Raw genomic sequence first — 11,525 nt, 5'->3', positions numbered from 1 at the left:
AAAAATAATTATTTGACATGAGACTACATTATTAAGATTTGTTAAAGGGTTTCAAAATTCGTTGTTTGTGTACCATTAACAAGTAGGAGGTGACAAACAAAAGCTGAGAAGTACACTTGACACTGCTCAAGATTTCAATCTAATGAATATTATCGATTTAATAACATTGTTAGTCTAATAATGTAAACATCATCAATCCTGTAAAGAGCTACAACAGTAAGTAGAATTTGAGAACTTGTTTACAATAATGGTAAAGAAAAAAAGTGCTAAACATCAATCCACTTAGATATGCCATGCAGCTTCTCAGAGAAGATGATGAACCAGCAGCTTTATATTTAAGAATTATGGATCAGAGCCAACAACATTTGGATGGCATTAAGCACGAATTTTATGTCAACATTTACATGTTCTAACTTTTCCAGTTCTGACTTGGCTGAAAATGGCTACACAAGGTTACAATAACAGGCATAGTGTACAAGCAAAGAACTTTTAATCTAGACCATCTAATATCTATTTCGCATACAGAAAATTATACACAAGAAAATACTTCACCTTCACTACTTGCATTTGTGAAGCTAATATGCGGCGAGGTGGATTGAATAACTTTCTGGCATGAAGCACAACCCAGTTATCTCTCAGCATGTCAATCGCCTTTCTGCCAAGGAATGGCAACACATTCCTCTTCCAGGATTTTCAGACAATCATAAATTACATCAGCTGGCAATGGGTTGCCATCTCTGAAAGTCACTGCCTTAACTGGATCGTTTCACTTGTCTTCCCACCCTGTGTATGCAGCTACCGTGCTGTTGAACCAGATTTTGCGTTGCCTTGATTCGTCATACTTAATAGCTGGAATCGGACCCATGATAGTTTTCACTCCACCATCCTCTGTCCATTCCAATTTCATTCCCAGCTTAGCAGCCCTGTTGAAAGATAATCAAGAGCCAATTTAACTTAAGTTCTATGGTAAGACGCACTTTAATTTGCATATTTACAGAGTAATTCCATTATAACATGAGAGGAAAGAACCTAATCAGGACAGTCTAATCTTAAGGAATAGCAGAAGAAGGTTAAGTACTACATAACAAGGTTTGAACCCACAAACATTTCATAAATTGCCCAATTAACCATTGTTCAAAAAAATCTATTGTGCTTCCGTTTTAATAGAGATTGATGCCTTAGAATACATAACCATGATTGAGTGGATATATGAGCATCTAATACACTAAAGATTTTCACCAAATCCTCTGTAAGCTGACAATAGGCCTATATCACTGACAAATGCAGTGTCAAAATCATTTAATTAAAGTAGCACCTCAAGTTTTAGTCAAATGATCAAAATCACAAACCTCTCTTCAGCCAGGTTCTTGTCATCAGTCAAGAACGTGGATTTCCAACCATGGCCGATAGGTGATGAAGGATCATCCTCCTCCCCTAGCACCCTTGTATAAATCAATCCATGCTGCTCTAATTTTTTGACAAATTCAGGGTGCCTGTGTTTCATCCTTTCATTGACAATGTGTCTCAGGACTATCGGAGTTTCACCTCCACTTCCAGGCTCTACTTCACAGAAGAAGAACAGCTTGGATGGAAACTCAGGAACTTGTTAAATAAATCCAGTGAGTCCACAACAAAAACTGGAACACTTTTATGCAGAGCTACAAAACTATGAAATTATATAAAGTGTTTTAGAGGATCAAACTATTAACCCCACATGTATAACTCAATAAATGGTACCAAATCAAACCTGAAAAGCTTTAAACAACCTAGCTAGGGTGAATTTAAAAAGGATTTTGTGAAAAGCATTTATTAATAAAAATGATTCCATAGAAGCACTTTACAACCTTTTTATGAAAATTTACTCACATGGCCAAGGTACTTAATCCTAATAAAGCTAAATTAGGATATAGTTGAGCATCCTGTTGGATCGGACATTGACCTTCAGTATAATAATTATAAGCGAGTGATATCAATCATCATAACTAGACACCTCTCAAGATGAAAATCAAGTTTTAGCCTTAATAAGTTTTGTTGTCAAGGGCCACAACTTTTACATGATTAACACTAATACTAACTGTAGGTTCCACACAACTAACGATTTGTCCCACTAGTTCCTAGTTAATCATCAAGTTCAGAGAATGCATCATGCACTCAACCAAGAAAAAAAAGTACCAGGAAAAAAATCAAGTAATAATACCTACCAGCAATGGAACCAAGAGCTTCAGCAGCTTCATGTCTGACCATAGGATGCTCCTTCAAGTCCCTGAGTACATTACAAAGCGCAGTAGACGCACCTTTGTTTTGCAATTGGCCCAACACATAAGCAACCTGCATGCCACCACAAACATAAACATCTAAATATCAGAAAATTTAGAGGACACAAACCACATCAAGAAAGACATGATTCACGTTAACAATCTCCAGTAAACCTTAATCAAAAGACCAAGAACCGGAGCTTCTGCTGCTTAGTATTACATTATAAGTAATGTAAACAACAATGGTAACCAAAATAAACAAAGAAGAAAAACAAAAAGGAGAAAGGAACGACGGTAACTTGCCTCATGACGAACAATCGGATGCAAAGAAAAATCATTCAAAACTGCTTCCAAAGCAGGGATAGCTTCAGCATCTTGCATTTGACAGAGGAAATGCAGCATCATGCGCCAACAAATTTGAAGAATCCCTTGTAGATACAACCCAACGAAAAAGAATACAACTTAGCGAGTGAAATAAAATCAACTTAGGAAAAATATTAGAGAGTGAACAGACCACTTATAAGGGTGTTGCGAGGGTCGGGACCTTTAAGGTTGCGAAGAGAGAAAAGTGCTCGGAACCGCTCTGAGATCACCTGAAATATATTTGTTGTTGATTTCATCAATGAATGTAAGAGATCCATAGCTACTAACATTTATGGCTTGTGGGTTAGTATAAAATTTGGGCTGCTTCTAACAATATAAGTGCAAAAAAGTTCATAAATGCTATTACCTTGTTACCTTATATCTTTATTTATCTGGCAAGATAAGCTCAGCAATCTCGTTTTCAACTTTCATCTTCAAGAAATTAAAAATAAATGAAAGCTATTAATCATACTGCCAACAGTTAAATGAAAAATCAATTTAAAGATCATACAGTTGTGATAAGTTATTGACTACCTCATCTTGTTTCTTAAAATTATAACGTGTTCTCATCCAATCGGCTTCACACATAAGCATGTTGACTGTTTTTGGCGATAGAAATGACCTGTACGTGTCAATCACTCTATTACCTACACTAAATGCGCTCTCCGAAGCCACTATTGTAATAGGAATTGCTAAGATATCGACTGCCATTTGTGAAAGTACTTTATACTTATATTGATTGTCCCTCCACCAGTGAAGCACATTGAAGTCGCCTGAGTTGACATCATCAGGTATCTCAACACAACATTCATCCAGATACATTTCTAACTCAGACTTCATGGTTTCATCTGAGTATGTTTTCTCTTTATGATCCTTCAAACGCATCCAACTATATCCAGGACCATAATGTCTAGTCTCTGAATATCGAGAGCTTGATGATTTACCTACAAATTAAATGTTAGAACTTATAATATGTTATAAAGCTTCATTTATTGACAATGATCTAGAATACCTGAAGTACTTGATGGTGCTTGTTGGGTCCTTGGCTGATATTGTGAATGTGCAAATACAGTTGATGAATTTCCTGATGACAACATGTCAACGTATTCTTTGTATAATTTTTCTAACGCCCTTTTGATATTTTCTATCTCTACAAGGGCATTTTCTTCACCATATAAAGTGGGAAATGCCAAAATAATCATAAGAAACTTTATTCTGAAATCATCACAAGCAAACTAATTAGTTAGAAACATGTTCTTTATATACATATGTATTATAATAAACCCAATCAATTGTAAATTAATTACCTGGGATCCATAATGCTAGCAATCACCATAAGGAAATTCACCTCACCCCAATATTTATCAAATTTTTCTGACATTGCTTGCACCATTATTGATATAGAATAATCTTCATCAAATTCTCGCTCTTTAAAGATCTATTTTATCCTAAACACTTCTTGATAATACCTATTTATAGTTGTATGCCGTGACGCAGAAATTAATTTTGTTATATCATCAAATATTTCTAAAAAGTCACAGACGACCTCTAATCTCTCCCACTCTTCCCTTGTTGAGCAATATATATAGCTTAACTCCACAAACATAAAATGAAGAAAGACCTCTCGGAACTATGGTGTTGTAATTAGCATTTTGTATGTACTATTCCATCATGTAGCACAATCCAAAACTAGCTTCCTCTCTTTTATTCCATACTGCATAGCAATTTTCGCAAAATTTTTTTGTCTTGCCTCACTAGCTTTTATAAACTTCACACTTTCCCGAATATTGTCTATGATGGGTTTAATCACGGCCATCCCATCCTGAACTAACAAATTTATAATATGGGCAGTGCACCTAATATGGAAAAGTTTTCCATCACATAACAAAGGTCTCTGCATTTGAAAATCTTCCTTTAATCTTTTAACACAACTATCATTTGCAGTAGCATTGTCTACTGTGACAGTTTCCACCTACAACCAAAATTAATGAATATTAATGAAATGATATGCGATAAAATTAGATGTGTATTTTGATAAACAATTTGCAAATTTGATTTTACCTTATTTTCAATCCCTCAACCCTTTGGACAGTCAAAAATTGCTGCTACAATTTTACCTTATTTATAATTCGTTTATTTAAGGACCACGACTAGTCCACCTAATGTGTCGTGAGTACCATATACTCAATATTTTGATGATCTGACTTCTAAAGATTAGTAGTAATACTAATCCTTTTAGTCTCCTCAAAAGTCTTCTTCAATCTCTCATGCTCTACTTGATAAACCTTAATGCAATCAGCTTTTACTTGTTTTCTTCCAACTTTTTCATAAAAGGGTTGCATAACGTGACAAAAATTAATGAAGTCGGGGTGCTCGACTATATTAAACGGCAATTCAGATATCATAACCATGTGGGCTAAGGCCTCTCGAACCTGAAACACCAACACCATAATCATTACATTAGTTAATACAATTAATTTCATAACAATTTTATAGTAATAATATACGTTATTAATTGAACTCAAACTGACCTTGGGATGCTCATAAGTAGTCTTTGTTGTCACCACAGTTGGAGTAGGTAACCCTAAGGTTGAATGCTCAAAACCCAAAATAGTTTGTCCCCTCATGACTAAGTCTTTCCCCATTGGTTTCTTCCTTTTAACACATTGACCCATATGTCATGTCAAATGGGAAGTAGACTTGGTCTTTTGCAATTTCATCTTTTTCTGGCAATAATGGCAAACCGCAAATGTAGCATCGCCAATAGTAACAAACATTTCTTTTGGATAACACTCCCAAACAGCTGATGTTTTCCTCCTCTTAATAGATGGAATAATATAAGGTGGTGCTTCCGTTTGTCTTTCAGGATTTTCAATTGCTTCTGCTTCTTTACTTGAAGTTGAGACATCAAAATCTCCTATTATAGCCAAATCAATATCCACATTATCAATTCCAACCATTTCAGTAGGTATAGGTGCTCTAATTTGCACCAATTTTCTCTTAACGGATGCACATACAAAAGGAGTCACATGCTTACAGTAGATGCTTGTGATGAAGCTCGACTTACTCCAGATGGTTCTACTCTTCTTAACGTCATATTCTACATCATAATCACATGCCAACAGTTAGATACAAAGAAATAAAAATTTAAAAGTACAACCCAGTTAGATACATGAACATAATTTCAATAACACACTAAGTATTTGAACATGAATAAAAGGGGTAGGACAACTAGAGAGACCTAACAAGTGTTTATCTAGACATGGGCTCCGACAGAGAAGAGGACTTGAGATCTCTAGAAACTGAAATTGGTCTTATCAAGTTTATGAGTGATAGATTAAAGGCTAGAAGAAAAGGTTTGTGAACTTAGGACATTGGAATTAGATTAACTGCCTTCAGCAACAGAGTTACGTGAGTTTTCCATGATTAGTGGGCAATGAGATATCAGCAGTTTAAGCACTGAACACTTTAATTCTTCCTAGGATACAGAACATAGAGAACAAATATATATTATTAGTTTAAATGAGACAAAGAATTAGAACAGTTCAGTATTAAATCAGGTCTTACACAAATTAAATTGATCAATCTTATAGTTTCACGGATCATATCTGTTTATGTTTTATTTTACCGAGTTTGAATATTAATCAGAGTTTCAGATCGATTTTCAGTCAAGAATTTGCACAAGAATCATATAATAAACCATACACAAATCAACACGCCAATATTTACTTGGTTCAGGTTCAAAAGATTAGAACCCTACATCCAAGGCAGAGGAATCCTCCACTAATTTGTAAGAAAAATAGTACAACTTACAGATTCAGAAATCGATCTAGCATTACAGATACAAATGGAAATGAATCCAACCTTCCGACTCGAATCTTTCCTAAACCCGAGCACCACAGCGACCTTGTACATTGACTCAAATGTTTAGACAACTAGATCTAAGAAAAAATAGTGGACTAATACATTTCTTGTAAACCCTAGCAGAGAAGAATGAAAGAATCCAGAAAGAAAAATATTTCATCCAAAAGGCAACCTATTTTCATCTAAAAGAAAACATCCCACAGAATGCGTTTCTCTCCTCTCTTTTCTAAAACCAACTAATGGTTATAAACCATTAGTTAAAGCATTAAACCTAGCAAAGACAAAACTACCCCTGGACAATAACTATAACCCAAACTTTGCTCAAACTTTGCTGCTTATTTACAAGACTGCCATTAGTTTATGTCACAGATTTACAAATTCCACCTTGACAAAACTAATATATCTAAGACTCCTCTGCAGACCACAACACATTTACATTGAACAAATTTTGAGCAAATTCAGGGCATATTTAAACTTACTTAATGGCACAGGCTTTGTTAAGATGTCAGCTGGATTGACATCTGTTGATATTTTCTTCACATTAACTTTACCAGCAGCCAACACATCTCTGATGAAATACAGCCTTACATCAATATGTTTAGTCCTCTCATGAAATACAGAATTTCTGGACAAGTGAATAGCACTCTGTGAATCACTAAAGACTTTTGGAACATCAATATTCAGCCCCAATTTAAAAATAATTCCCTTCAGCCACAATGCTTCTTTAACTACTTCAGTTAATGCTATATATTCAACCTCAGTTGTTGAAAGTGCCACAATGTGTTGCAAATTACACTTCTAGCTTACAACATTTCCACCAAAGGTGAAAACATAACAAGTGTGGGATCTCCTTTTATTAAGATCAACTGCAAACTCTGAATCACAAAATCCTTTCACAAAAAATAGGTTAGTAGCATTAGCAGTATAACATAAGCCATAATCAGATGTACCCTTCAAATACCTCAATAACCATTTTGTTGCATTCCAATGTTCTATACCTGGATTACTCATAAATCTGCTAACAAGACTAATTGCATATGCTATATCAGGTCTAGTACTTATCATTGCATATATTAGACTTTCTACCATATTAGAATATGGTATATTCTTCATGAAATCAGATTCATCAGAAGACAAAAAACTAGCAGATTTTAATTTAAAATGAGCACCCATAGGAACATTCACACACTTTGCATTGATCATATGATATAGTTCAAGTACTTTTCTAATATAAGTAGATTGAGATAAAGTCAAACATCTCTTCAATCTATTCCTACTTATATCCATACCTAGTATTCTCTTTACAGGACCCAAGTCCTTCATTTCAAATTCAGAATTCAACATACATTTCAAATAAAGTAAAGCATTCATATCTTTAGAAGCTATAAGCATGTCATCCACATAAATCAGCAAATATACAAAACTGCCATTTTCAATTTTCTTAAAATAAACACAGTGATCATAACTGCATCTAGAAAATCCAATTGAAAGAACAAAATCATCAAATCTTTTGTACCATTGTCTAGGTGACTGTTTAAGACCATATAAAGATTTATGAAGTAAACAAACCTTATTTTCATTAGCAGGTTTCACAAACCCTTCAGGTTGTTCCATGTATATTTGTTCTTCTAATTTTCCATGCAAAAAGGCAATAGTAACATCCATTTGTTCTAATTCTAAATCAAACAAAACAACAGCAGATAACATTAGTCTAATAGATGTATGTTTTACCACAAGAAAGAATACCTCATTATAATCAATGCCTTCTCTTTATGAGAAGCCTTTAGCAACAACTCTTACTTTAAATCTTGCTTATTCAACACCAGGTATACTGGGTTTTCTTTTGAAAACCCATTTACATCCAATTACCTTTTTACCTTTAGGTCTATCTACAAGTGACCATGTGTGATTTTTCTGTAGAGAAGTCATCTCAGTCTTCATACCTTTCATCCAATCATCCCTGCATTTACTTTTACACACTTACTTAAAATTAATAGGTTTATCCATTTCTATCACATCACCTATCTGTAATGCATATGAAATAAGATCTGCATGTGCATACCTAGAAGGTAATCTAATTTCCCTTCTAACCCTATCTCTAGCAAGCTGATAATTGGACAAATTAGGACTACTATTAGATTGAAACTTTCTTCTTGACTCGGTAGTGGTGGTTGTTGATTCAAGCCTGAGATTTCGTACTTTGAAGCACGAATTTCATCCAAACCCAATTCAGGTCCACCACTAGACTCTTGAGACTACCTATCTAAACTAGACTATAGTGTCTCTACCTTAATTTGAACCTGTCCTGACTGAGTACTAACAAACAAGTCTTTATTAAATTTTGATTCATTAAAGACTACATCTCTACTTATCACACATTTTTTATCATCAATCAACCATAATTTATAGCTTTTTGTACCTGTAGGATAACCCAAAAAAACAGCTTTTAAAGCCCTAGGATTTAATTTTCCCTGATTTACATGAACATATGCAAGACATCCAAAGGGTTTCAAACGGCTTAATGATAGTGGTTTTTTATTCCAAAGTTCCATAGGTGTTTTAAAATTCAATGCAGATGAAGGTGATCTATTAATCAAATAACATGCAATGGCAACCGGCTCTACCCAAAATCTTTTGCTTAAACCTGAATCTGCCATTATACACCTAACTTTATTCATAATGGTTTATTCATTCTTTCAGCTAACCCATTTTGTTGAGGTGTTTCAGTACATGTTTTATGCTTAAGTATTCTTGCTTTCTTACAAAAATCTGAAAATGTTTATTACAAAATTCCAATCCATTATTTGTTCTTAAAACCTTTATTTTTTTGTTAGTTTGATTCTCAACAAGTGTTTTCTATTCTTTAAAATAATCAAAGGCTTGATCCTTATGTTTTAAAAAATACACCTATACCCTTCTAGAGTAATCATCAATAAAGGTTATAAAGTAATGAGAATTAGCCAAAGAATTGGGGATCTGTGGAGATCCCCACAAATCAGAGTGTATATACTCTAAAATATCCTTAGTTCTTTGAGTAGCAGAGGCAAATTTAAGTTTATGTGACTTACCCAGAACACAATTTTCACATAAATCCAAATTACCAATCTTATCAAGATTAATCAATTTTTGTTTACAAAGTTCATGCAATCCAACAACACTTATATGTCCAAGTCTTTTATGCCATAAAACAGTTTCATCAGATTTAAGATTTAAATTCATAGAATCTGACACAATAAAACCTTCCAAGATATACAGCCCTTGATTCAATTTCCCTTTCATAACCACTAAGGACCCTCTCATTATCTTAAGAACACCATTTTCAAATTTAAAGGCATATCCATTTGAATCAAAAGTACCTAAAGAGATTAAATTCCTTCTTAGATTAGGCACCAACCTCACATTTTCAAGAATTTTAATGGAACCATCATGCATTTTAAATTTGACACTACCAACAACAATAACATCACGTGACTCACTATTTCCCATAAATACTTTACCTCCATTCAAGTATTTAATGTCAGTTAGCCAATCTTTCCTAGGTGTCATATGAAAAGTACAGCCTGAATCCATAACCCATTCCTCACTAAACATTCTCTCTGTTAATGTAAGAACCTCAGCACTCTCATACCCTTCTAAGAAATTTACTGTGTTATGGTTTTCATAATTGTTATTATTATTAAACAATTTCTTTTTCTCTGGGCAATTCTTCTTAAAATGACCCTCTTTATGACACTGCCAACAAGTTTTCTTACTTTTAGATTTGGATCTAGAGGTTTTTCTATTTTTTTGATTATTTCTCTTTTCAGTCCTACCTCTAACTTGAAGCCCTTCATTGATTGCCTTCCTTTCAAACATAATTTCTAAATTTTTTGATTTTAAGACACCCAATACATCATCTAAAGATAAAGACTCTCTACCATATTTTATTGCAGCTTTAACATCTTTAAAAGAATCAAGTAAAGAGTTCAAGATGATTATTGCTTGGTTTTCACAGATATCTTCTCTTCTATGTTAGCCAAACTAATGACAATTTTATTAAATTCATCCAGATTATCATCAAGGGATTTATTAGAATCCATTTTAAAACCAAACAATTGTTCCTTCAGGTAGATTTTATTAGTTAGAGACTTAGTCATATACAGTGATTCTAATTTCAACCAAATCTTTGCAGTAGTGTTTTCATTATCAACCTGTCTTAAGACATTATCAGATAAATGCAAGATAAGAAGACTATATGCAGTTTCTAAAATTTCAGATTTCATATCAGGGTCCATATTTTCAGGAAGAGCAAATTCACCACCCAATGCCTTAGCACATTTTTGATGAACAAGAACAACATGCATTTTCTTTCTCCACATATTAAAATCACCCTTCCCATCAAATCTCTCAACATCAATTTTTGTTTGACCCATTGTTAATCAAGTATTTACTAATCTAGTTCTTTACAAGCCACAATAACAGAAAGAGATCAAAGCAAGCTATTTATTTATTTTATTTCTTTAAGCCACAGTGACAAAATATCTAACACATAAACAGTCTAGTCACAATCGGCAAACAGAGAACAAATAGCAAGCAAAAATAATTTCAGCTCTTTCAAAACAACAATAACAAAATGTAAAGAACAACAAGATAAACAAATCTTAAACCAAGAAACACTTCAAACAATTTTCCTCAAACAAGAATAACAATATTCAACTTAAGAGTGCTCTGATACCACTTGTTAATGTTTTATTTTACCGAGTTTGAATATTAATCAGAGTTTCAAATCGATTTTCAGTCAAGAATTTGCACAAGAATCATATATTAAACCATACACAAATCAACACGCCAATATTTACTTGGTTCGGGTTCAAAAGATTAGAACCCTACATCCAAGGCAGAGGAATCCTTTAGCAAATCCACTAATTTGTAAGAAAAATAGTACAACTTACAGATTCAGAAGTCGATCTAGCATTATAGATACAAACGGAAACGAATCCAACCTTTCGACTCGAATCCTTCCAAACCCGAGTACCACATCGACCTTGTACACTAACTCAAGTG

At 33.8% G+C, this 11,525-nt stretch overlaps 1 pseudogene; it reads right to left on the bottom strand.

Annotated features, from left to right (window-relative positions):
- Nucleotides 1–311: 311 nt before the first annotated feature.
- LOC123218680 lies at nt 312–4,011 on the bottom strand (annotated as a pseudogene).
- Between the last annotated feature and the right edge of the window lie 7,514 nt (nt 4,012–11,525).

Source organism: Mangifera indica, chromosome 1 (genome assembly GCF_011075055.1).
Source record: "Mangifera indica cultivar Alphonso chromosome 1, CATAS_Mindica_2.1, whole genome shotgun sequence".
In the NCBI taxonomy this organism is placed as follows: Eukaryota; Viridiplantae; Streptophyta; class Magnoliopsida; order Sapindales; family Anacardiaceae; genus Mangifera; species Mangifera indica.
Note: the sequence above shows the minus strand (reverse complement) of the source record. Positions and strands in the feature narration are given on the sequence as shown.